The sequence below is a fragment of the Pinus tabuliformis genome, chromosome J (genome assembly GCF_031772625.1).
Source record: "Pinus tabuliformis cultivar Carrire ecotype Pingquan chromosome J, CPIR1, whole genome shotgun sequence".
NCBI lineage: Eukaryota > Viridiplantae > Streptophyta > Pinopsida > Pinales > Pinaceae > Pinus > Pinus tabuliformis.
In genome coordinates this window covers 1,509,828,808-1,509,854,388 of record NC_142295.1, presented here as the reverse complement: position 1 = coordinate 1,509,854,388, position 25,581 = coordinate 1,509,828,808, and the positions used below count along the sequence as shown (strand labels likewise).

At 35.8% G+C, this 25,581-nt stretch overlaps 1 protein-coding gene across 1 annotated transcript in view; it reads right to left on the bottom strand.

The window, feature by feature from the left end:
* The window catches only part of LOC149233176 (cytochrome P450 71AU50-like), a 68,749-nt gene that overhangs the window by 950 nt on the left and 42,218 nt on the right, over nt 1–25,581 (bottom strand). The window lies entirely within an intron of this gene.

The window sequence follows — 25,581 nt, the reverse complement described above, 5'->3', positions numbered from 1 at the left end:
ACAAGAACACAAGTTAGACATGAGTTATCTAACTCTGGTCATACAAGAGGATTAATCCCAAATTGTATGAGTCCAATATGTATGTATTTGTAATCATGACTCAGACCCCATTCTACATCTTCCTTTCTATGAGAGGAATTTGATATACACTTTGACCAACAGAAACAAGAACATTTACAGAGGAAAATCTAAATAGTGTAGTAGCATGGAACTAAAAAATTGGGAGTTTATATATCTTTTCCATCTCAACATTTGGTAGTTCCCAATTAGGTTGTGGATTAAATTCCTGCTCTACGACTCTAATATCAAACAAAACATTTCTATTGCTTTTGTTCAAAATCTTTGTAAGCCATACCCATTTTTTCTCATGTGTTGCTTCATGAGATTCATTAGAGAAATTAAAACTTCTCCTAGCATCCATAATGATGAAGATAAAAGGATTAAAAGCACTTGAAAAATTGCATATTTGTAATCATGGGTCATGTCCTATGCCCAACAACACCTTTCCTCAACAACAATGGCACTTATCGCGGTAGACACCTTCGGATTTTGCTTACAACATATATGTTTCTCCTTATCTTAACAATGAAGTGGGCACTTTTAAGGAACAATGAAAAATATTTATTATAAAATCCCTGATCACCATAATGTGGCTTATCTCCCACGCTACATAGCCTCCATGCCAGGTAAAATACCTGAATTATTTCAACAACCACTATCTTCACAACACATTTCCATAGATACATGGTCTCTATCCGCGCTTCGCCAACACATTCTTACCATTCTGAAGAATGAATGTGCCGCCAACAAATCTCGTAAGAATGTCAAAAAGCGGTCGCATTTCAGCCCCACCATCTGTGACTCCTTTACTAAAACATATCATTTTGGATGTTATAAGAACCACTTCAGAAAGGGTTCTAAAAAATACCAAAGTGTTAAGTGTTCTTGTAGGTCTTGACCTCTTACTATTAAGAAAAACAAATATAGGTCAAGATCTTCTATAGCCAGAAGATCACAATTTGTTTTCAAGAAAAGGTCTAAACTAACAAAACAGTCTAAATGCTTTATTTTGTGGTCAGACTGGTCATTGGACCAACAGATGTCCCAACAAAGGAAAGAAAGGAATCCATAAAAGATTGTTGAAGTTTTTAAATCCTCTTATGATCCAGCTGATTGGGATTTAGTTTCTCAGACAGATCTTGATTTTGAATGTTTTTCTGTACATAATACTCATTCAGATAATAGCTATGACATTGATGAAAATTTCCAAAAGGTTTCTCTTTTAGAGAATAATAGTGACAGTAGTGAGTGTACATATTTATCCAATTGTTTCATGTTTTCTTTATGATCTCCAACATCAAATTGAAGAAATCTAGAGAAAAAAGGCCTCTCTTCATCCTAGACTAATTATTCCTCGAAGACGCCTCCAAGAAAAGATTGACCATTTGCAGGCTTCTATTCCTCACAAGATAACTGATGGACAGGACTTTGAGATTTTAGATTGGCATATAACAACAGAAGCATCACAAGGATCCACTGGTAATATTGCAGAAAAATTATTGGATAAGATTAAAAGGGTAGAAGAAGATCTCCAAAGAGACAGAAATGAGATGAAGGAGCTTGCATAAAGGATTCAAGGCAACATGTAAGAACTTGATAGTTTGAACTCACAGTTTGTTTCTTCTACTTTCCTTTCGTATCAAACTCCATTACTATTGGCTAATCAACACAGTAATGAAAACATTCATCACATCAGTGGTATTGATGATAGGACGGTCATCCATGTAAAAATAAAAGTGCCAGGTTACAAAGAATACATTCTTGATGCTTAGATTGATACTGAAGCTGTGAGAAACTATTGCTAATTCAAGGCCATTCCTGCTTACTATTGGAAACCCACTCAAGTCCAGTTTAGGGTAGTTAACAAACAACTAATAAAAATTCCATATATTGCTCTAGACTTTCTAATATTATTAGGATCACAAGAAGCATATGTCACTTTATATAATAATGATACTAGTGCTGATATGTTGCTTGGACATGATTTTATGAAAAAAATCATGCCAATTAGCATTGAAAAGGACATGATAATTTTCAGCACTCAAGACGAAAAGGTGCAAGTCCCTGCTAATAGTAAATACACACTCAGAGAAAAACCTAATGAGGTAAGCAATTTCGATGAAGCAGTAACAGATCTTTCCAAGATACAGAAAATTGTCAAGCATGCAGAAATCCATGGCCCTACTGTTCTATTTGATATTGTAAATAAGTTGAAAAATGATTGTACAATCAAACACCCTGATGCATTCTAGTTCAGGGAAAAATATTTTGTCTCACTTCCATTTCAGATAGAAGGCTATGTCAAAGACAAAAAGCCATCAGCAAATCGCATGAGGTCGTATGAACATGAGCTTTTTAAAGCAGAAATTAATGACTTGATAAAGAGAAAACTAATAGAACCATGCAAGAGTTCTTGGGCATGTCCAGCTTTGTATGTCAATAAGCACTCAGAGAAAAAAATGTGGAAAAAGGAGGTTAGTTATCAACTACAAAGCTCTGAATGAAGCTCTTGTGCCCATTAAATATCCTTCACCTAATAAAGAAATGTTGTTATCAAAGATCACCAAAGAAAATGCATTCAGTAAGTTTGATCTTAAAAGTGGGTTTTGGAAAATTGGCATTAATCCTCAAGACAGATATAAAACAAAATTTTGCTATCTGGAGGACAATTTCAATGGAAAATTATGCCATTTGGTTTGAAGAATTCCCCATCCGAATTCCAAAAGAGAATGGAAGATCTTTTTTGAGACTATTCTTTTATCATTGTCTACATAGATGATTTGTTAATTTTCAGCAAGGATATTAGTGAACATAAAAAACACTTAGAGATATTTTATCAAGTTGTTTTCAAGCATGGTCTAGTTCTTTCTGCCTCTCTAGATAAGTTCATTATTGCATAAACATGGAATGAGTACTTGGGTTTAATCATATCCCAAGGCATAATATAATTACAACCACATGTGTTGAATTCTTTATCAAGCAATTTTATCTAGAGCAAGCCATAGATATAATGCTTCTGCAACAAAGGCTAAAAAAGGGAAGCAACTGGAATGACTAGATGACCAAAGGCATAAGAAATATAAATTAGAAAATCAAACAACTACCACATTTGGCTCTTCGCCACAATGACCTACCATTCATTCTTGAAACAGATGCGTAAGATTACTGTTGGGAAAAAATCTTATTGCAGAAATATGGAAAAAAGGAAGAAGTGTGTGCATATGCCTCAAGCACATTCTTAGACACTAAAAAAAATTATCCTTCTTCCCATAAATAAATTCTACCAGTAAAGAAAGTTATAAAAAAAATCAGATTATTCCTTAAAAGCGTCCACTCCATTGCTAAGACAGACCTCAGGCACATGAAAGGAATGTTGCAAAACAAAAGATTGCTTGAACAAGGTAATTCCATAATTTTAAGATGGGCTTTATGGTTAGATGGATATGACTTTGATATGATATATAAAGCCAATAAAGAGAATAATATCTATATGGCTAGTTGCAACTGATCAGATCATGGACACGTAGATCAAGAACACTCGCGAACAGAAGATCCAACTGTATTGAGTTGTCAAATCCAACCAACTCTTGCACCAAGGAAAATGGCTCACTAGGGACCAAGGTCAACAGAGGTTTCCTCATCTCATGGAGGAACTCAACGCAAAGGAGACCATTGCTTCCTAAGGGGCGAGGAACGATCTAGGTGGATATTGGTGGCCACCCACCTATTCCACGTGGACCCCTACCATTGCTTCTTTAGTTTTTTAGTTTCCTTAATTGTAGCACAATTTACTATTTTTGGTAGTTTTTCGGGTCCTAAACTTTTGGAGTTGTTTTGAGGCCCTAAATGACGTTTTTTTTGGAAAGATCTCTCGAAGAAATTTTAATGAAATTGAATTTTAAGATGTATTCATCTAAGAGATATTTCCAATAAGGTATCATGCACATCAAATGAAGATAATATGACCAAGTTACGACCCTGGGCAGTTGTCTGCCCAACTAACCCCAACGGGGCCCATAAACTCTTGATGTTACATCTCCTCGGGTTATGGTTTTGGTTGTTTAGGGTTTTTCTTATTGTTCAATAATAAAAAGGCCCTTTATCCTCATTGTAACTCAGTTCAGAGACATGTAGCTGCCACATCTCTTCTCAGAGATAAGCTATCATCGCCCGAGCTAGTCTCATTTCCATTCTGTTTGTAAGCATATTTCATTATTAGATATTAATGAGAGATAGTCTTATTTCTGCTGCATCTCTATATTTATGGTTATATGTGTAATTTGTTGCATTCCTATTCAAATTCAAATCATACTAATAGATGGAGTCTGAATAAATTGAAATCATAGACTTTCGAAGAATCAGTCCACCAACATTTTTCTTGTTTTCTTTCTACTTCTCAATAATTTGTTTATGTGAGTATTCCCTTAATTCTAAATTTGAATTTATTCTCATTCTTTTTTATGTTGAATCACTTTTATATTGCTCCATTGCATCATACTCTTGTATATTTTTCCTAAGTACTTACACTTTCCTTGTAGTCTCCATGATATAATCCATATCTTTCATTGTTGTCCCATTATATGGATCCAATACCATTGTTGCAATAGAACTCACTATTTAACTTACTATGCTTGAAGGATGGTCATCATTGATTGAAATAATCCCATTCAATATCTACTTCTTATGGGCTAGTTCTTTTTAATTAGCTTGTCATACATTTGATATAACGTGATGAGTTTGTAGAACCTCTTGAAATTCTAACAAGCTCTTCTTATTTGATAATATCCCTATTTTCATATTAGCATGATGAATATAAAGCGCGAAGATAATGAAAACTCTCAAGTTAGAAGTAACTGTAGAATTTCTCACTATAGATCACCTGATAATGCAATATCCTAAAGAAAAATACTTGATCTACTTATACAAACAAACTTGCAAAAGCTTAATCAGTTTTGAGCAAGATCAAATAGGAACACATATAACAGAGAAGAAGAAATCATACACATGAAACACAAAAGAATACTCTGGGGAAAGCCTCAGCTAAAATCCGGCTATCTGTATTATCATACAAGTGGAAATATCTTAGGATTACACAAAGCTTTACCTCACATGCTATCTAGCTCTCAGTACAATCCCTCATTGCTGCTCATAGACAGAATAGACAAGACATATGCCTTCCTTAAGTCCTGCAAGCCTCGTATTTCCTTGCGCAGTTTCTCTTGGGTCCTCAAGCTGCCACCTGTGTGTAATAATCCCTCACTCACTGCTCTCGCCTTTTAAATAACTGCACAATCCTGAATGAGTGAATTCCTTCTGCATGGATGAGATTCCTTTAGAAGAAAATTCCTCCAACTGATAGTACATTTTCCCTTCCTTTAATATCAACTGGGTCTTTGACTGAACTGACATGCATGAGTTATTTATGAGAGAATATTAAAATATATGAAGTGCAGCAGTTACATGCATGCATGCATTAACTAATTGAACTCACAATCAATTCCACAAATTGTTGGAACTAATCTAATTGGACTTAACTCAGTTAACTCAGCTAACTAATTACTACTCAAAGTACAACTCATCCTGATCTCCTTTAATCAAGGGATAACTTCCTTAATCAACGGGGAAACTGTTGCATGTCTTCACATAAACTTCATGTTTGATTTTCTACAATAATTAATTCAAGATGAATTAATTAATTATTTTACAAACAACTGTTAAGATCAAATTCGATTTTAATTCTCAATTTTAGTTCAAGGATTAACTAAAATTGGAATCTATCCCGAAATGCTATTTATAGCAATACTATTTTTAGCATTTTTATTTTATCATTCCTTGTTGCTATATCCAACATTGGTACCTGAAATGCTATTTATAGAATTTCTATTTTTAGCATTTCTTGTTGCCTTTTTCAACAGTAACCTTATATGTATGACAAGTCTAACCCTTCCCTTGTATAAATTAAAAGATTTCATAATTTTCTCCACCATGGGTAGAGCATATTTTATTCTAATCACAAAAGAGAAAACTTTAGTAAGTAAGAAAAAATAATATTTTAAATTTTTGTAGCAAAATAACAAAGAATGAGTTTAATATTTGCTTAATATACTCCAAAGAAAAAAATTAAGAATTATGAAAACTTGAAGCAGGGGTGGTTGATCTCTAAACCAACTACTCTCTTACTCTAAAATCAAGATTCAATTGAAACAAATGTTGTCATTCTAAATATAATCTTAGTGTGTACTCATAGTGTACACATGTACAAACAATAAATATGATATCATCTATAAAATATTCAAAATCCTTTTTTTAACCTTGGTTTTGGAACAATCCTTGTCCACTCTAAAACCAAAAAAGGTTTACCATGCTAATAAATTGTGTACAACCCTAAATGCTCAAAATTAGAAAATTGGTAATACATAATCAAATAAATCAAGTAAGATTGATAACTAAAATATTTTAGTGAATAAAACTAGGCAAATTGATCATGGATGGCATTGGATAAATATTTGGCATATCTTACCAATTCGGACTATGATATCCTAAGATAAACTCTAAGAGTGTGTCATCAATAGTATATTCATTATTATATCTCATTATAAAACAATACATTGAAAGTTGAGAAAGAAATGTTAGAAGAAGTAGTGTGAGTTGAGGAATGATAAAATTTTCTAGTAATAAATTCACCAATAAAAATTTCCTATAGGAAAATTGAAATATGTAATAAAAAAATCTTTATTAAGGGATTTCTAGCTATTGGGTAGTAGAAACATTTCAAAAATGGTATTTAAGAAAACAAGTGTAATTCAAATATGGTATCTAAATCAATAAGAAAACAAGTGTAATATGGAGTGTTGATGGTTTGTATTTGTCTCTTATGTAAAAAGAAATTGACAACTTAATTAAAATAAAATCAATAAATAACTAAAATCGTAAATAGACAAATGTTTTCAACAATAAACAAGTTGGTTTAAATGATTATATTAAGAATAATCACATTATAAAAATATTAGTCACTAGGTTGTTTGGCATGTGGCTACTAAATTAGTCACTAATCATTTAAAAGTCCATGAGGTAAACTTTGGTAATATGCTTAATTTTATATTTCACATTTCTAACTTTTTAATAAATTTACAATTTTTGAATAGCTATAATAATTATTATAGTTTGACTTTTAATTATTAAAGTGATTATCAATGGTATTACTTCATGTTTTTTATTGTTGATTTATTATTATTGTTTAAAAAATCACATTATATTAAGGGATTTATTAGTAATTTTTAAGAAGATAACATAGATATGTGAAGTAAATTAAATTATCTTTTTAAATATACAATAGAGATTCTTATAGTTAAAATATAAAATATTCGAATAATGTGTTGCTTAATATAAATAAGGGAGATGTATAATTATGTTTATAAATAATATGAAGTTTACATATAACATTTTAAGAATCAACTTAAATCTATGTTAACTCTAGATTCATCACACATAAAGAAAGATCAAAATTTGAGGAAAGGTTTGTAGAATTAAGAACTTAATCCCTCACAATGCATGGTAGCTAATACATTTAAATGAACTGTTAATTAGCATGATATAGAAGTGTAATATTTTTTGTAATAAACATAGAGTTGACAAGTGACATATTAATAACTAACATAGATCCATATTTAATGTAAAATGAAAATTTGAAAAAAAAAGTACACCTCTCTTTGACAATTTTTTATGCACCAATTATTTTCTAAAAATATATATTTACAATCTATCAAATTTTAAATAAACATAAGTAAAAAATAAATAAATAATATATATACAATTTAAAAAATCAAATTTAAAATAAATTTAACTATCAAATTTTAAATAAATATAAATCAAAAATAAATAAATAATATATATACCATTTAAAAAATCAAATTTAAAATCTAAATCAAAATTGAAAATTTAAGCTATTATTTTAAATATAACGGAAAAAAAAATGATTTATTATTTAAAAAATCAAATGTAAAATAAATTTAACAAAATCTATATATATATAAAATTCAAAAAAATCAAATTTAAAATAATTTTAACTAAATGAAAGTCTAAACCATAAAGATATTTACCATTTAAAAAAATCAAATTTAAAATATATTTAACTAAATCAAAGTTTAAACAGAATGAAAATTTAATCTGTTATTTTGTTAAATTTGTACACCTTGAGGACAGTGGACTACTTATAAAAGTTTTCAAATAATCATCAAAGTTTGAGAAGTGACACTCAGATCATCTTAAACCTCCAAAATTTCAACATTGCTGTAGTTGTATTTTTTCTGATATGACTGGTATTTTTTCATTAATTTTGTTGCAGAAAATTGGTTTTGAGGGGGGGCGATTTTGAAGAACAAATGGTAGACAGTGATCAGCGTAGGGTCGTAGAAATCTAGGTTTGAGTATACCATCAATGGTATCTCATATAACACAATTACTACGAAATTTCATGTAAATTGGATACGGGATTTACAAAGCATGAGGTAGCGAGCTTTAAATTATGTCATTTAGCTTTTATTTTTTAATTATTTATTATTATTATTTGATTTTATGGTTACGGTTAAAGTTAGATATTAAATTGATATATAGAATTTTATTGTTTGTGCAGAGATTTGATTACAAAATATCAAACTATATCGAATTGGTGTATGAAATTTTTTTGTTTGTACAAAGATTTGACTACCAGATATCAAATTGACCACTAATTCATATATCAAATTGGTGTATGAGACATCTTTGTTTGCCCAGAGATTTGACTACCAGACATCAAATTGACTATTAACCCAGATATCAAATTGTTGTATGAGACCTTTTTGTTTTTGCAGAGATTTGACTACCAGATATGGATTTATATCAAGTTGGTGTATGAGACCTCTTTGTTTGTACAAAGATTTGACTACTAGATATCAAATTGACTACTACGCTAGATATCAAATTAGTGTATGAGACCTCTTTGTTTGTGCAAAGGTTTGCCTACGAAATATCAAATTGACTACTAAGCCAAATATCAAATTGGTGTATGAGACCTCTTTGTTTGTGCAGAGATTGGTGTATGAGACCTCTTTGTTTGTGCACATATTGGTACTACTAAGTCAGATATCAAATTGGTGTAGGAGACCTCTTTGTTTGTGCAGAGATTTGACTACCATATATCAAATTGACTACTAAGCCAGATATCAAATTGGTATCAAATTGACTATTAAGTCTATCAAATTGACTACTAAGTCTATGAACACATACATACTCTACCCCTTTGTGATTTTGAACTTGTAACCTCTAACAAACACATGCTCTTAATCATTAAGTCCACTCAAATTATATATTCATGAATTATTTTAACATACACTTACTTTAATTTCAACAATTATTTTATGTTTTTTTATTCACCATATTTAAAATTTCTACATATATATTTATGATTAGTCAAAAATAATTCTTTAAACTTAATCAAACTTTTATCTCCTTTCACAGATATTACCAAAAATGAATTTTAAACTAGAATTTAACCGAACTTTAACAATAATCATAATAATATTTAAACTAGAATTTAATTGAACTTTAACAATAATCCTGATAATATCCTCATATGAAGACAATTCCCTTAATATATAATCATTAATTGTGTAAAATCAATTATTGTTGTAACATCGAGCTCTAAATGGGGATGATTCTTCTCCACGAAGCATCAAAGATTGTAGTTCAATGCCTAATTTATCGGGTAATGGAGTCCTTAACAAATTTTCACATGCCGCATGAATTAAGCATTAAATGTGTAAGATTATCCATTAATCTATCTTTCAAACTTCCAAACGCATAATAATTATTAACTAGCAAATGAGCATTGGATTATTAAGAGCATTCATATGATAGGCATTTCTTTTTCATTTTACTTTCAAGATTGAATAAGTATATGTTTAAGATTAAATTTTAATTTAATACTTTTAAAAAATAGTTGTTAATTTTTTGCGCTTATCCACTTGAAATGTTGATGAATTATTCCCTTCCACTTGAATTATGCCTTCAATGTTTTAGTTACTAGGGAAGAAAGTCTCCTAGACAATGAGCTAGCAAGGAAGAAACATTGACGTCCAAAAGGAATGATAACGTGGAGGGAGATACGCATAGTGATGAGACTAAAAGATCTAGGTCAAGGGCCATGCCCAATTTCAATGTTATAATTGAGAAAAAAATTGATATTTTAATGCAAGATGTTGATAAAATCAAATGAAAGCTATTCAAATGGAAATGCTTTCACGAGTAAGCTAAGTTTTAGTTTAAAAATTATGTTTTTTGTTTCGAAAGTTATAAAATTTTCAGTTATATGTTGAAAAAATCTAGCAAGGATTTTTGTAAATCTAAGTAAAAGTTGTCAAAATTCATAATTTTAGGTGCTTTAAATGTTTTTAATGGTGCTGAATATATTTCCACTATCAAAAACATATTCAAACACTACATCTACAAGGTTTTTTGAATTTTTTTGACCATCCAAGCAATTCCTCTGCCTCCGTAAACTAAAATTTGTGCCTCATTGAGAGTATAGTTTACATAAACAATTGAAAATTATCTTGTTTTTATGTTATTATTATGATTATATATCATCTTTAAATTGTTTGGCTACTATGTAACTTAATATTTCCTTTTCTTTAATAAAAAGTTATGATGAGAATTTATGTGTGTCTTTTTCTTTTTTAAGAGGGTTTCAAATAAGAGTAAATGTTATGTATCTCAGATATATATTAATAGTTGTTTTACAAATTAAAATTTAATAAAAAATAAAAATTTTATCAACATCCCAAATAATATATTAAATAGGTTTATGATAAAATGATGTATAAAACTATATTAAATATTAAATATTGAATTTTTGTATAAATGTTTTAATTTTATTTACCTATTATCATTTTTATCAATAATAGACATACAAATATAAAATATAATAATTATATTATAGTAAATAGTTACTTAACAAAATAAAATAAAAAGTATTTCTTTTTATTAATGATTTTTTATTCATTAAATTTATTCTCTATAATCAATTTGACATAAATATTTATTTAATAATTGAAATCTAAATATATTTCTTATTTTTATAATTTAATTTAGTGGAAAATACTCAAAACATTATCTTCAAAGCATATTGGAATTTCAGAGTTTCAATCAAAAGCATATTGAAATCTCAGAGTTACATTTAAAAATTCTATATAAGTAGGTCAATTATGTATTTTCAATATTTCTTTATTTTGTATGTGTTATTTTGTATGTGTGTTGATAGTGTTAGTGAAGTCATTCTATTACCATATATTTTGTTATGCAGTCAATATAAATCTATAATTCTAACCAAAGATATATATTTATCTATTAAAAATTGAATTGAATTTCATTTTCATACTATATTTATATAAAATTAATTTTATAGCTAAGTGGTATCTCTTTAAGTCAAATTGGGATGATTATCTAATGGAAATGAAAATTTATAAAATATCCATAATTTGATTTTATACACAAAAGAGTAATATCAAGAATTATTGGTTCTAAATAAAAAGATTATACATTCAACTAAAATTTCTAAAAATTTATTAAAAAGAAAACATGAAAGGGTAAGCCATATAAATATTTAAGAGACAATGGGATTCCTACTGAATCGCGAGTTATAGTTGGTTTGAGTAATGATTAAAAATCTGGGTATACAGATAGCTTAAATCAAGTATAAGAGTTCAATGTATGTCATTATGACAACCAAACATTTGAAAATATTTTTCATGCAGAATATGGTACAGGCAATGAAGCTTTGGTGTTGAGGATATCAGGAGATCGTTATTCTCGCATTGGTTGTTTGTTTGGATGCCATCAGAAATGCGGATGACCACCATTATACCTTCATTATTGAACCGAAGACATTAACTAGGTTATGCATGTAGTGAGTTAACAGGATTGATTATTTCTCCATCTTCCATCCAAAGTGAGTTAAAAATATCCTTTACTTCACTTACAAATCTATCAACATGTTCACCATATGAAGATGTCAAGCGAATGTACAATTTGTTTGAACGAACCAATAGAAAGTATCAACAATTTTTTTGAACCAACAAAAAGAAAGCATCAATTGAAAATTTCTTCTCGGAATTCTCCAAGCTTATCAGATGAACAATATCCACGTCTTTAAGCTTGCCACTGAGCTTATCAATGTCCTTGGTTAGGATTGACGGTAATTTCCACAAAACAATACCACTTTGTCTCCTCACCTAATGGTGATTTCATGAATTGGTATTAGTTATTTGATTTTAGATCACACAGTTGTTGGAATTTTCTGATAAATTCCATAACAGATAGATAAAAAATTGCTCTGTTTTTGCACTCTGTTTTTGCACAGAAAAACTGAAAATCGTTTTCTGGAAATTGTGTTGCAGCAACACAGTTTGGTGTTGCAGCAACGTAGATTGGTGTTGCAGCAACGGTGAATAGCACTCTGTTTTTGACACAGAAAAATACTCTGTTTTTAACTCAGAAAACAGAAAAGTTCGTTCTCTAGAAATGGTGTTGCAGCAATGTAGTTTGGTGTTGCAGCAACGCTATAACTGGTGTAACAACAATGGTGACGGTGTAACAGCAACAGGAAAAATAACTTGTATTTATTAAAAATAAAACTAACTGTTACAGGTTTGTCCTTCTCTCACAGCAAACAACCATAAAACAAAATTACATTCAAGATATCTGCATTGCTGTGCATTTTTCCCTTGTTGTTCTCTGCTACGCTGTTGCGTCTACTCTGCTGTGCACTGCTGTGCGTTTCACTATCTGGCAAGTATTTTCTTCACGCTGCTGCGTGCTCTCCTCTGCTCTCTATCAATCTGCTGCTCACCTTAAAACAGAACTGTTGTGTGTTGTATATATATGCTAAAACATATCTGATTTAAACAATAAAGAATTACAAAATATCTTCTAATGCCTATCTCCGAATTTAATGCAGCAAGGCGGTGATGCTTCTATCAAAAAACAAGTCGGCTGTCTATAGGGGAATTCAATTGAAACTTTAATGCATATTAATGTGAAAAAATATCGGGCTTGACTTTAAGGCATTGAACAGGCTGGAGTATTTACTACAAATCCAACTATTCATTGTTGCAGTTGGAATTAAATTCCAACACTCCCCCTTAATTTCAACTGCTGCATACCCAGACATTTCCTGAAATGATCAAAACCTTTCTTTGCTAATGGTTTTGTCAAGATGTCAGCAAGCTGATCCTCTGTTCTGCAGTGCTGCAAAACAATCTCACCATTGTTAACCAATTCACGTATGAAGTGAAATTTGGTGTCTATGTGCTTTGTTCTTTTATGAAAAACAGAGTTTTTAGACAATGCTATTGTTGAGCTATTGTCACAGTAAATGGTTGTGCCATTTTCTCGTTCATGACACAAATCTTTGAGAACTCTTCTCAGCCATACTCCTTGGCATGCTGCTGTTGTTGCTGCCACGTACCCTGCCTCTGCTGTTGACAAAGACACAACTGGTTACTTCTTGGAAGCCCATGAGATGGCTCCCGATCCCATATGAAACACATATCCTGATGTGATTTTCCTATCATCAACACTTCCAGCCCAATCACTGTCAGTGTAACCTGTCAACATGAAACTTTCAGAAGAGGAGTATAAAATACTAAACCCCTTCGTTCCATTCACATACCTTAGAATCCTCTTGGCTGCCTGCCAATGAGTCTCTTTCGGTCTTTCCATAAATCTGGAAATTAAACTCACAGCATGCATAATGTCCAGCCTAGTTGCAGTCAAGTACATAAGGCTGCCAACTATGCTTTTGTACAGTTTTGGATCAAAATATTTGTTGTTGTCTTCTTTGGTCAATTTCAACCCCACTACAGTTGGAGTCACAGCTGCTTTGCTGTTCTGCATGTTAAATCTCTTCAACACTGCTTCTACATATTTATCTTGAGAAATGAAAACACCATTTTCACTTTGGTCTACTTCAATTCCAAGAAAATATCTTAAGAAGCCCAAGTCAGTCATTTCAAATTCACTTTTCATGACTGCTTTAAAATCAGCAATGAAAGAAGCATCATTGCTAGTAAAAATCAGATCATCTACATATAAAACAAGAATAATAATCTTATCGTCATTCTGTTTTATGTAGAGTGTGGGTTCACCATCACACTTATCAAACCCATTCTCAATCAGATAAGCATCAATTCTGCTGTACCATGCTCTTGGAGCTTGCTTCAGCCCATAAAGAGCCTTCTTCAGTTTACAAACTTTATGCTCTTGGCCTTCAACTTCATAGCCCGGAGGTTGATCAACATAAACCTCTTCTTTTAACACTCCATTTAGGAATGCAAATTTAACATCCATTTGATAAATCTTCCATTTGTGTTGTGCTGTAATAGAAAACATTGTTCTCACTGTTTCCATCCTTGCTACTGGTGCAAAGGTTTCATCATAGTCTTTGCCTTGCTGCTGCTTGTAGCCTTTCACAACAAGCCTTGCTTTGTGCTTGTCAATCTTGCCTTCAGCATTGCTTTTGGTCTTATAGACCCACTTAACTCCAATGGCATCCTTGCCTTTAGGGAGGTCCACTAACTCCCATGTTTTACTCTTCTCAATTGCACCAATTTCTTCATTCATTGCTTCAATCCATTTATCTTCATTTACAGCATCTTCAAAATGAATTGGGTCATCAACATGACAGTACAAAGCGAATAATGAATTCAGACCGGTATTGTTACTTACCTCTCCTTGTTCATAAATCTCATTCAGATTTCTGAATCTTGGTCTTTTGGGTGTGCTTGGAGTTCCATCCGAACTTGAGGGTATATCTGATCCCTGTGGTGTGCTTGGAGAAGCACTTCCTTGACTTCTTAAGGCTGTTCGAATTCCAGCTTGTGGTGTGGTTTTTTGTACTTGCTGTGGTGGAGGAGGAGCCACCAAGGAAGGATTATTTGCTGCTGTCCCTTCCTCTTGTTCTTCATGAGACACAATTGTCTTCACATTCACTGTTTTTTCCAAGCTTCCATCCCAAGCTTCATCTTCAATGAATTGCACATCTCTGCTTACTATTAATTTCTTGGTGGATGGATTATAGAGTTTGTATGCTTTTGACTCATCACAATAGCCAATAAAGACACACTTCTCCCCCTTACTATCAAGCTTTTTCCTTAGCTAATCCGGTACATGTGCATATGCTACACAACCGAATACTCTCATGTGAGTGACAGTTTGTTTTTGACCACTCCATGCCTCTTCTGGTATTTTGTTCATGACATCTTTAGTTGGGCATCTATTCAAGATGTAAACTGCGCAAGTAACAACTTCTGCCCAATACTCATGCGGCAAGTGTTTTGCCTTTAGCATACTTCTGACCATGTCAAGAATGGTCCTATTCTTTCTTTCAGCAACACCGTTTTGCTGAGGTGTATATCTTGTGGTGAACTGCTTTTGTATGCCATTCTCTCTGCAAAAACGAAGAAAGTCTTGGGAGATGTACTCTCCTCCTCTATCTGTTCTGAGCACTTTGATATAATGTCCACTCTACTTTTCAACAAGAGTTTTGAAGTGGCGGAATTTCTCAAACACTTCACTCTTCTGTTTCAGGATATACACCCATGTCTTTCTGGTGTAATCATCAATGAAGGTTAAAACATATTTATTTCCGGAAAATGATGGTATTTGCATCGATCCGCACACATCAGAGTGAACAATTTCCAAGGGTGCTTTTGCCCTTATACTCTTTCCTGCTGGAAAGCTTTCTTTGTGTTGCTTGCCCAAAATGCAGCCTTCACAAAGGCTATCCGGTTTCTCAATCAACGGCAATCCCTTTACCATTCCCTTTCTGTGCAACAGATTCAGGCCTCCGAAATTGAGATGTCCAAATCTCAAATGCAGAAACCAATTCACATCCTTCACCTGTTCCTGAAAGACTTCTTGTGTTATAGCCGCAATAGTTCTTCCTTCCTTCAAATCTGCCATGAGTTTGAGAGGAAACATTCTATTGCTGGTCATTTGCACTTGTGCAATGAACTTCTTACTTGGAGGTATGTCTCTGATAGTACACAAATCATCATTCAAGAACACGTTGTAACCTTTGTCAATGAGCTGTCCAATGCTCAAAAGATTACATTTCAGACCAGGTACATAATATACCTCTGGCACAATCATATGTTCTCCATTTTTTGCTCAAATACTGACTCTGCCCTTTCCCTTGACAGATATCTTATCATCAGTCCCTGTTGTTATCTCAGATTTAATATTTTCATCCAGATTGGCAAACATTGCAATATTTCCAGTCATGTGATTACTACAACCTGAGTCTAAGAACCAAAAATCTTCTTGTTTGTCTTGTGCTATGTTACATGTTAACAGCACGTTCTTTGGGTTCTTATCTTCTTCATTTGCAAAATTAGCATTCTACCTATTATTCATGTCACTTTGCTTTTTCCTACATTCATTGGCATAGTGTCGTGGCGGAAAAAGTCATTTGTGCGGACACAACTGACCTCCCTAGGAGTCTAAACTCTCTAGCGACAAACAAGACAAAATGGAGTGATCTTTCTCTAAATATACCTTTTAAAACATGAAAACTACAAGTGTTTAGGCTTACCTTATTCCAAAACGCGGTTGTTGTAGTCCGTCCTTGCCAATCCGGATGAGCTCCTCCTTCAAGTCAATTCCTGCAACCACAAACAATCAAACAATTACCAAGCACTTGCATTTCATATAATAAAACATATATTTAACATGCAGACCAAGGAACACATGAAATAACTCATTAACACAAGCTATTGAGAAAAATAAACCAGTTTGTATTAATAACGAAACAAAGAAACTCTTACAACCTGGCCTTGGTGTTGTGCAAGTTCCTCCCAGGGTCCATCAAGGGTTTTCCTCTACTTTGACAAAGCTCACCCACTTCCAAGTAGAATCAAGCAAAGACAATCTCTCCTCACAAGGTTCTAAATGGGAGTCCTAATTCCTGCAACATTTACCCAAAGAAAATGTATAGCTCCAACCTCTTCTCCCTCTGGCTCAATGTCTTTATTTATAGTGTTGTAAAGAGGTTATTCAGGTCCACCATCAATGGGATAATCCCCCTCTTTGGGTGGGATAGCTCCCTTATTGATGGGATAAGTTCCCCCTTAATAGAGATACATGAACCAACTGGAGGCGCATCCAATTCATCAAACCGACCTCTAGAAAGTTCTAGAAGTAACCACAAGTAACTTTTTAAGATGAAACTCGCGCATTTTGCCTTTTACAGAAGGACGCACCTGTCCCTTAACATACAGAGCGTCCAAAGACGCACCTTTTGTGAACATGGTCAGCGTCCCCGCAGGTAAGGCTAGAGAGAACCTGCGACCCCAGAGATAAACATATTTTTTACAAGACTTTCTCTCTTCTTTGAGTTTGAGATGGATAACAGAGGCATAAGACTTGCCTAAGAGGGTAGCATGACTGTTGATTTGAGCCATACTAACTGTAAGTGGTCATGGTGACATTTTTTAGTGTAACAGATTGCCCCCTAAAGTGCGAAGCCTGGAATAGATTTAGGGTTTTGTAATTCTAGGAAGGGTGAAGCGCTTTATCATTTCAAGGATTGTCTTGTGGATGGCCTGGTTGGAACCTGCAATTTTCAACACAAAATACATGGATAAGATTATATCATCACTGAGGTAGGCATTCCCATACTCAGATTCAAAATTTTAACTAATGGACTAACTATTCTGATACAGGAATGATCTTGCAGTACATCATTTTTATAGACTTTTGTAGACACAGTATGGACGCAGCCATCTGTTTATGATTAGTCTACATAGATAATGAATACAAAACTCCTCGCAGCCTGGATGGTAGAAACTAGATCCAGGGTCTTCACTTCTACTTCCCGAATTGGTACGATTCTAGCCATGTGATTAAATGATTCGATGTCGAACATGTTAGAAACCACTTGATTACCAGTCGATGATGTAAACTGTTAACAAGCGTGAGAGAAACCACCAGTAATGTCAATGGTTCTCAAAGTACCAAGCACAACCCGTGAAATGTGAATAGATGTTTTGATGTCGAACACTTCACGGAATCCTTTGATCGAAAGTCAATGATGTAAACTGACGTCAAAGGCGAGAAACCTACCATTGATGCATGCAGACTTCAAGGTGCTGTCGATTCCTAAGTCATCTTTCTAGATAATGTGTCGATGTCGATAGAAAGCGACCCGTTGCAGGCAAGCCCGCAACACGAAATCATTGTTCAAGTTGAAGAAATGTTGCTGTAAGGACTGACTCAGGGATGGTCAAATGGATGACAAGTATTTTGCAGATGAAAGTTTTTGCTTGCAGACCTCTTGAACACATAACGACATGACAGATGGCTTGGTGACGAATAACTCAAAGTTAATCCCCGAAACCCGGTTAAAGACTTTCAAAGTGGTTTGGTCAACTGTGAGGTAAAAGATTTCCCAACCCAGGTGAATGAAAAGTGTCGTGTTCAAGAGTGGTAATAAAGTTTCTTTTGAGATAAAAGGTAACAAATAGGCTCATTCTTCTCTCTTTTCCCCCACCATTTCTGGCAAGTACCTCTTTATTTTTAACAAGCTTGAGGAGGATAACATATGCTTGATTATAAGCTCATCCTTCGGACGAGTCCAACCTAGTTTAAATTCGAACCCTAGGAAGGAGTGGTTCGTTCCTGTTTGTAATTGAACAGGTCCTTTACTGTAAAAGTTTAACGAGCCCAGTATAGGAGAAACTCGGCGTTTTTCAATTTTAGAGAGTCTGAAAAACTTAAGGAAACTCCACGTTGAACTTTTTCGTAAATTTGTGTCCCTCAAGCCCGAAAAAGTATAAAATAATACCTGGGGGAACGGCTTGATCTTGCGACCAAGGAGTACTTTCATAATAGTGTCGTCGACCTGAAAAGTAAAAAGCGATCAAGGACACGTCGTTTTATTTCCTTATCGAGTTTGAAACGACAAAAACCCGGCAATCTTTTCCTGATTTTACGGTCAGAAAAGAGCTAAAAGGGGACCGTCTTTTAATTCCGTTTTAACGAGTGTAAAAGAAACGCTCGGCGATCTTTTCATTTTTTAGGAGTCAGAAAAGGGCTTAAAAGATGACTCTGATATTTTATTTGTGAAAAAATTACAATTTCCCTCGAAATCCCTTTGTCCTGCACAAAAGCGACACATTACTCATACCTGTTTAAAATAGGCAAAAATACATCGAAAAACATCTTTTCATGGTAAAAAATGAACTAATTCACCCAAAAAACCTATAAAAAGACCTTTTACCATGTCATTTTTACCGTTTGACTTGGAGGTTGAAAAAGGAGCTTTTGACAAGAAACTTCCCGTGGTCGCTGCGGAAAATCTGACCGTCGGAATCGAACGCCGTCTCATCCAGGTATTTTACACATCCTACTCTGCATTTCTATCCGTTTAGAATTAATTTTTAGGTCTTAGTTTCATTTTTTGGGGGGGTTTTGGTTTTGGAATGCGCCTCTCGGCGGACGCAGGTGCCCTTCGGGTGACCTGCGTCCCCCGACTTTTTCTCATACGGGAAAACGGTCGGAAGACGCAGCCCGCCTTCAGGCCAGCTGCGTCCGGGCGCCCTGTGCTACAAAGCCGGGGTGCGTCTTCCGAGAAGTGCGCATTTCAAAACCCCAACTCCCTCAAAAAACCACCAAAAATTCCCAAATCAATTTCTAATTGCTATTTTTGATATGCAGGGCATTAATCATGTTAGACTGGAGAGAAAGAGAGCATGTAGAGGAAGATGAAGCTGCAATAAATCACCAACCTTCTCTGGATGCCCTAAGAGCATGCGGATTATACAAATATTGGACCATACCGGGCATGACGGGCCAGGTAAGATTCTTGGAATGGCTGGTTGAGCGATGGAACGTTCAAGAACAATGCTTTTACATAGGAGGGCACCAGCTCGAGATAGAGCCCTCGGATGTATACTTTCTCACTGGCTTGCCGAACAGAGGTGAGCAACTCAGTCTTGCGGGGACTAGGCCGGGTGGCCAATCCCTTGATAGTCTCCGCGAGGATTGGTGCACACGTGGGGCTCACCATTCAAAAGGCATAGAGATAAAACACATCACTCTACCGGAACTCAAAGTCATAGCGTTCACGGTTACCAGAATTTGCGGCGCGGCCGCTTTACACATTGCTTCCGGATCCCAAATGCGGATGGCAATTGATTGTTACCAAGGCACCATTTTCAACTGGTGTGAAGCTGTGTCGGCTCATATGAAGAGCCAACTGACCAAGGCAAAGAACGGACGACTAAAGACTTTTGGATATGGGCCTATAGTCGTGAGCTTTGCCTTGGAGAGAGTTCCAATGTTGATCCCTCAGCAACTCACTGTTGATATCTTGGGTCCTCGGCAGCCAAAGCTGATACGATGGGTTGCGGTGATGGCCCGGCATCCTGACGAGGGTGCGACAGTGGTTCGATTCTCAGATAGTTACTTTCACTGGTTAGAGGACCAGGTTTTTTCGATACAGGACTTTCCGTATGCCGGAATGGATTTCAGAGGTGATCCGGACATGGTTCTTCCACAGGGAGAACAATGGGACGACAGAGGTACTTTTATTTTCACAAGTTTTCTAATTATGTATTTTTTATTTTTCATATATATCGTCTCAAAACTAACAGTAAAATTTTCAAAATGCAGATGTTGGTCCACAGCGTCCAGCCAACCTCCGGCCTTTTGATAGACTACATCCAGCTGCACCGGTACCGGCCCCACAGGACGCGGCTGCAGACGTACTAGCTGAGTTGGAGCATGATCTAGAGCGTCTCACGGCAGACATACCTGAGACTACTATGGACGACATTCCTATCAGGCTTCAGCGTTTTGTAGTCGCGGTCCCTGGACCGTTTAGGAGATTTTTGCGTAAGGTAGCCCGCGCAGTGGTGTCATACAGAGAGCACCACCAGTGATTGACTAGTCACTTTTGTAGTCACATGTGACATTTTGACTTTTTGTACTATCATTTTGCCGATCATAAGGTGTTTTCAACCTATGATCGAAGACGATGTATATATTTTTTGACACACTTCTATCTATATATATCACTATTACCGGCTTATCTTGTTTAACATATGTGATGAAATGTTTTTAAATTTACTTGCATGATTATCGTAAATGTCTGTCCAACATTCGAGAAGCAATTGCATCTGCTAATGTATTCAAAGACCTTGGAATATGTTGATATTCAATGTAATCAAATTCACGTTCCAAGAGACGCACTCTCAAAAACAACCTTAATAACACAGGATTCCTAATGGCATAAACTCTATTAAGCTGTAATACAACAAGTTCAGAATCTAACCTCACTGTCAAACGTCGAATTCCAAATGAAATAGATTCGGATAATAATTCAATCACTGCACTGTATTCTGCAATGTTGTTCGTTGTTTGACCGAGGCTTACCCCATGCATAGAAACTAACTCGTCAGAGGGCGAATAGATAACCCAAGCTGCGGAAGAGATGTTCCGTGTACTACGACAAGCACCATCAGCAAATCCAATATATGTTTGGAGAGGCGTCGACATCTGCAATATCAAGAGTAAAACCAAGATAAGCCAGAATAACGACGAAAAAACCACACTCTCTAAGCTAAGCACACTGACTAAACTAACACACTTGCTAGCTAGAAAGAAAATCTAACCTATCTAAAAATTTCTCCATTCCCCTCATTTAAGCATAATACCTCTTTAGGTAAAGTCCATTTCTGGGTTTACCCAAAGAGTCCCCATCAAAGTCAACTAGCTCATAAGCCCCTTTTGCTAGCTTTCGCTTTACAATGTAGGGCCCATGCCACATGGGAACGAATTTTCCGGCACCTAGCTTATCGTTAGCTTGATCATATAATAGTACTAGGTCTCCTTCCAAAAAACTTCGAGGGGTTACATTTCTATCATACTGAGCTTTCATTCGTTTCGCGTGAGTCTCGATTGCCAATGTAGCGTCACGTCGAGTCTCATCTAATTTAGCCAAGTACAATAAACGTGTCTCCTCTTCGGAAGTAGCTGGAAGTAATTCGACAGCCATTTGAAGTGATGGGATTTCGCATTCAATGGGTAACACAGCTTCTAAGCCATAAACTAGCTGGAAAGGAGTGAACCCTGTTGAATTTTTCACTGAGGTTCGGTATGCCCATAGTGCTGAAAATAACATGTTGTGCCAATTCGACCGATGAACACCAATGGTTCGTCGGATCATGGTAACTAGAACTTTGTTGATAGACTCAACCAAACCGTTGGCTTGCGGATAATAAGGAGTAGAGCTATCGTGGCGCAAACCAAGCTGGCTTGTAAGCTCAGTCATCATGACATTTCGAAAATGGCTCCCATGGTCAGTAATGATTGCTTGTGGGACACCAAACCTAGTTATGATATGATTGAATACGAAAACTGCAGCTGTTTTGCCGCTTGCGTCGAATGTAGGCATCGCCTCGGCCCACTTAGTAAAATAATCAACCGCAAGGATGATATACGCATGCCCCCCGGCCGAGTGAGGGTTACAAGTAATAAAGTCGATACCCCATTTGGCGAATGGACCAACGGCAATTATAGGGTGGAGAGGAGCAGGTGGAGCGCGCATCTTGCGATCAAACACTTGACAGTTGTGGCACTTCCTGACTGCAATGATACAATCTTTAAACATAGACGGCCAGAAATAACCAGCGCGCAACACCTTCTGAGCTGTGGCATACCCAGACATATGACCGCCACATGCTCCAGAGTGACAATCATTCAAAACCCTCTCAGCCTCTTCGTGAGTTAAACAACGTCGAAAAACTAAGTCTGCCCCCCGGCGATAAAGTGTATCTCCAATAATTTTGTATGGCTGGGATTGAAACCGAATTTTTCGACGTTCCGCTTTGGAAGCTTCAGGCCGAAAGGTTTGGGTTTGGAGATAAATGATTATATCCCCGTACCACGGATCTACAGTACTGATAAGAAACAAAGATTCGTCCGCAATGGACTCCTCTGCCACAGTCTCTGTGTCAGCACTCGGGAAATCACACATCAATTCCGCAAAAACTAAGGATTTCTTAGACTTGGACTTCTCGAACTCCAAGTCGAACTCTTGCAGGATAACAATCCATTTAGAGTACTTGCCCCCTAGCAGTTGTTTTGTCAAAATATAAATCATAGGGTTGCAATCCGAAATAACTGTAGTTTTGCGGAGAAGAATGTAGTGACGGAAACGCTGGACAGCTTGAACGGCTGCCAGGGCCAATTTCTCCACATGCGAATATTTTAGCTCAGTTGGATTCAAGGTCCTACTAAGATAATATATCACATGCTCCGCTCCGAATTCATCTTCTTGAACTAACACCATTCCAATGGTGGAATGCGAAGCTGCGAGGTATAAGAAGTAGTCTTGGTTGTAGTTGGGAGGATGCAATAACGGTGCATGGGTCAACGCGTGTTTAAGTGCATCAAAAGATTGTTGGGCAATCTCGTCCCAAAAGAATTGTGCGTTCTGTTTCAACAACCGTGTAAAACCTTTAGTGACCTCGGCGTAGTTTGGGATGAATCGGCGTAAAAAGTTCGCTTTCCCTTGCAAACTTTGGAGTTGGCGCAAACTCGAAGGAGGAGGCAATTTGATGATAGCCTCGACTTTCGAGGGATCGACGCGAATGCCGGCTTTTGAAACAACAAATCCCAGCAATCGACCTGTTTCTATACAGAAAACACACTTGTGGGGATTCAACCGAATTCGATAATGCCTACACCTCATAAAGATTGCTCGTAGGTGGACAAGGTGATCAGCTCGATGTAAAGAATGAGCAGGCAAATCATCGAGATAGGGTTGCACAATGTGCTTGATATCATGAAATGCATAAGACATCGCCCGTTGAAAAGTGGCTCCGGCATTCTTAAGCCCAAAAGGTAACTTGCAATAAGCAAATGTCCCCCATGGACAAATGAATGCCGTTTTTGGTTGGTCGGCAGGTAGAATATTGATTTGATTATAGCCCGAAAAACCATCCATGAAGGAAAACATTTCACTTCCGGCACAATCATCAATAATTTGATCGATATAAGGCGTAGGATAGTTGTCTTTTGGACAAGCTCGATTTATATCCCTATAGTCGATACAGATTCTTATTGTTCCTTGTTTCTTGTTGACCGGAACAATATTCGATACCCAATCCGTTAACGGGATCGGATAAATGAAACCTGCTTTCAACAGCTTTTCGACTTCTGCTTTAATCGCAGCCGCTTTTCGAGGGTGAATTTGACGCAACCGTTGCCGGACGGGTTTAGCATCCGGGTAGGTCTTTATTTCATGAATAACAATGGCAGGATCAATTCCCGGCATTTCCTCGTAAGACCAGGCAAACACGTCGCGGAATTCTTGGAATAGGGCCTTGTAAGTTCGGATTTCTTCAGTACATGCGGCACCTATATGAATGTTTTCCTCGATTCCGGGCTTCACTGAAATATCAATGGGAATAGTACGAGAAATATTCCCTAAATTCAGCTCTGAATCAGAATGTTTCGTTGGATCCTGAGCGTCTTTGACATATTCAGCGGTAAAGATAGATGAAAAATCATTTTCAAATGCATCATCCTTAGGTAAAAACGAAGATCTGTGATGGAGATCTTCCCATGGTAGATCGTCTACACTTAGGATTTCGCGAAGTTGTTCGTCAGATGACACGACTTCGGGAAACGTTATCCGTTCTAAGGGTGAGGTGAAAAGTGACTCTTCACTGACCACATTCATTTGGTCGACTTCGGTTGAATGAAAGTCAGTAAAAGACATGAGAGCTTCATAAGCAATTTCATATGGACTCAAAGGCATAACATCACCGAGTGAGTCTATCTCAGAGTCAGATGGGACGAACCAAGGATCATCATAAATAATGTTTTCTGAAGTAATCATATGAATGGTTGCAAACGAAGGATCTGCGCTGAGTGGAGGGAGAGGAAAAGTTCCCAGTAAACCGGAATCCTTAACTAAACCTACACCAACATCCCTATAAGGGATTGTCGTTTTACCAACATGCTGGATACTCTCTGAAGAGGCTGGATCGGATGAAAAGTATGTCAGCTGATCAATAGTCACGATCTTACCGTTATGTGGAAATTTAATTACTCTGAAGACCGATGAAACGACCGCTGTCATAGCATATGACCAACTTCGACCCAAAAGAAGGTTGTAGTCTAGAGGGGCATCAACCACTTCCACATCCAGACTAACGGTTTTACCTTCAACCCCTATAGGCAATTCTTGTAGAATACCAAACGGACGGAACCCACGGCCATCAAAGGCCTTAAGGATGGTGGGGGATTGGTTCAACGAAGGAGAACCAAGCGATCTCCAACATTGAATCGACATAATACACGTAGAAGCTCCCTCATCAATCACAGTCCGATGAATAGGCCTGTTTTTGACTATCACTGGAATTTGGAAAGCCATTTGATGGGGGAGACGTGGTGTACTATTTTCTAGATCAAAGATCA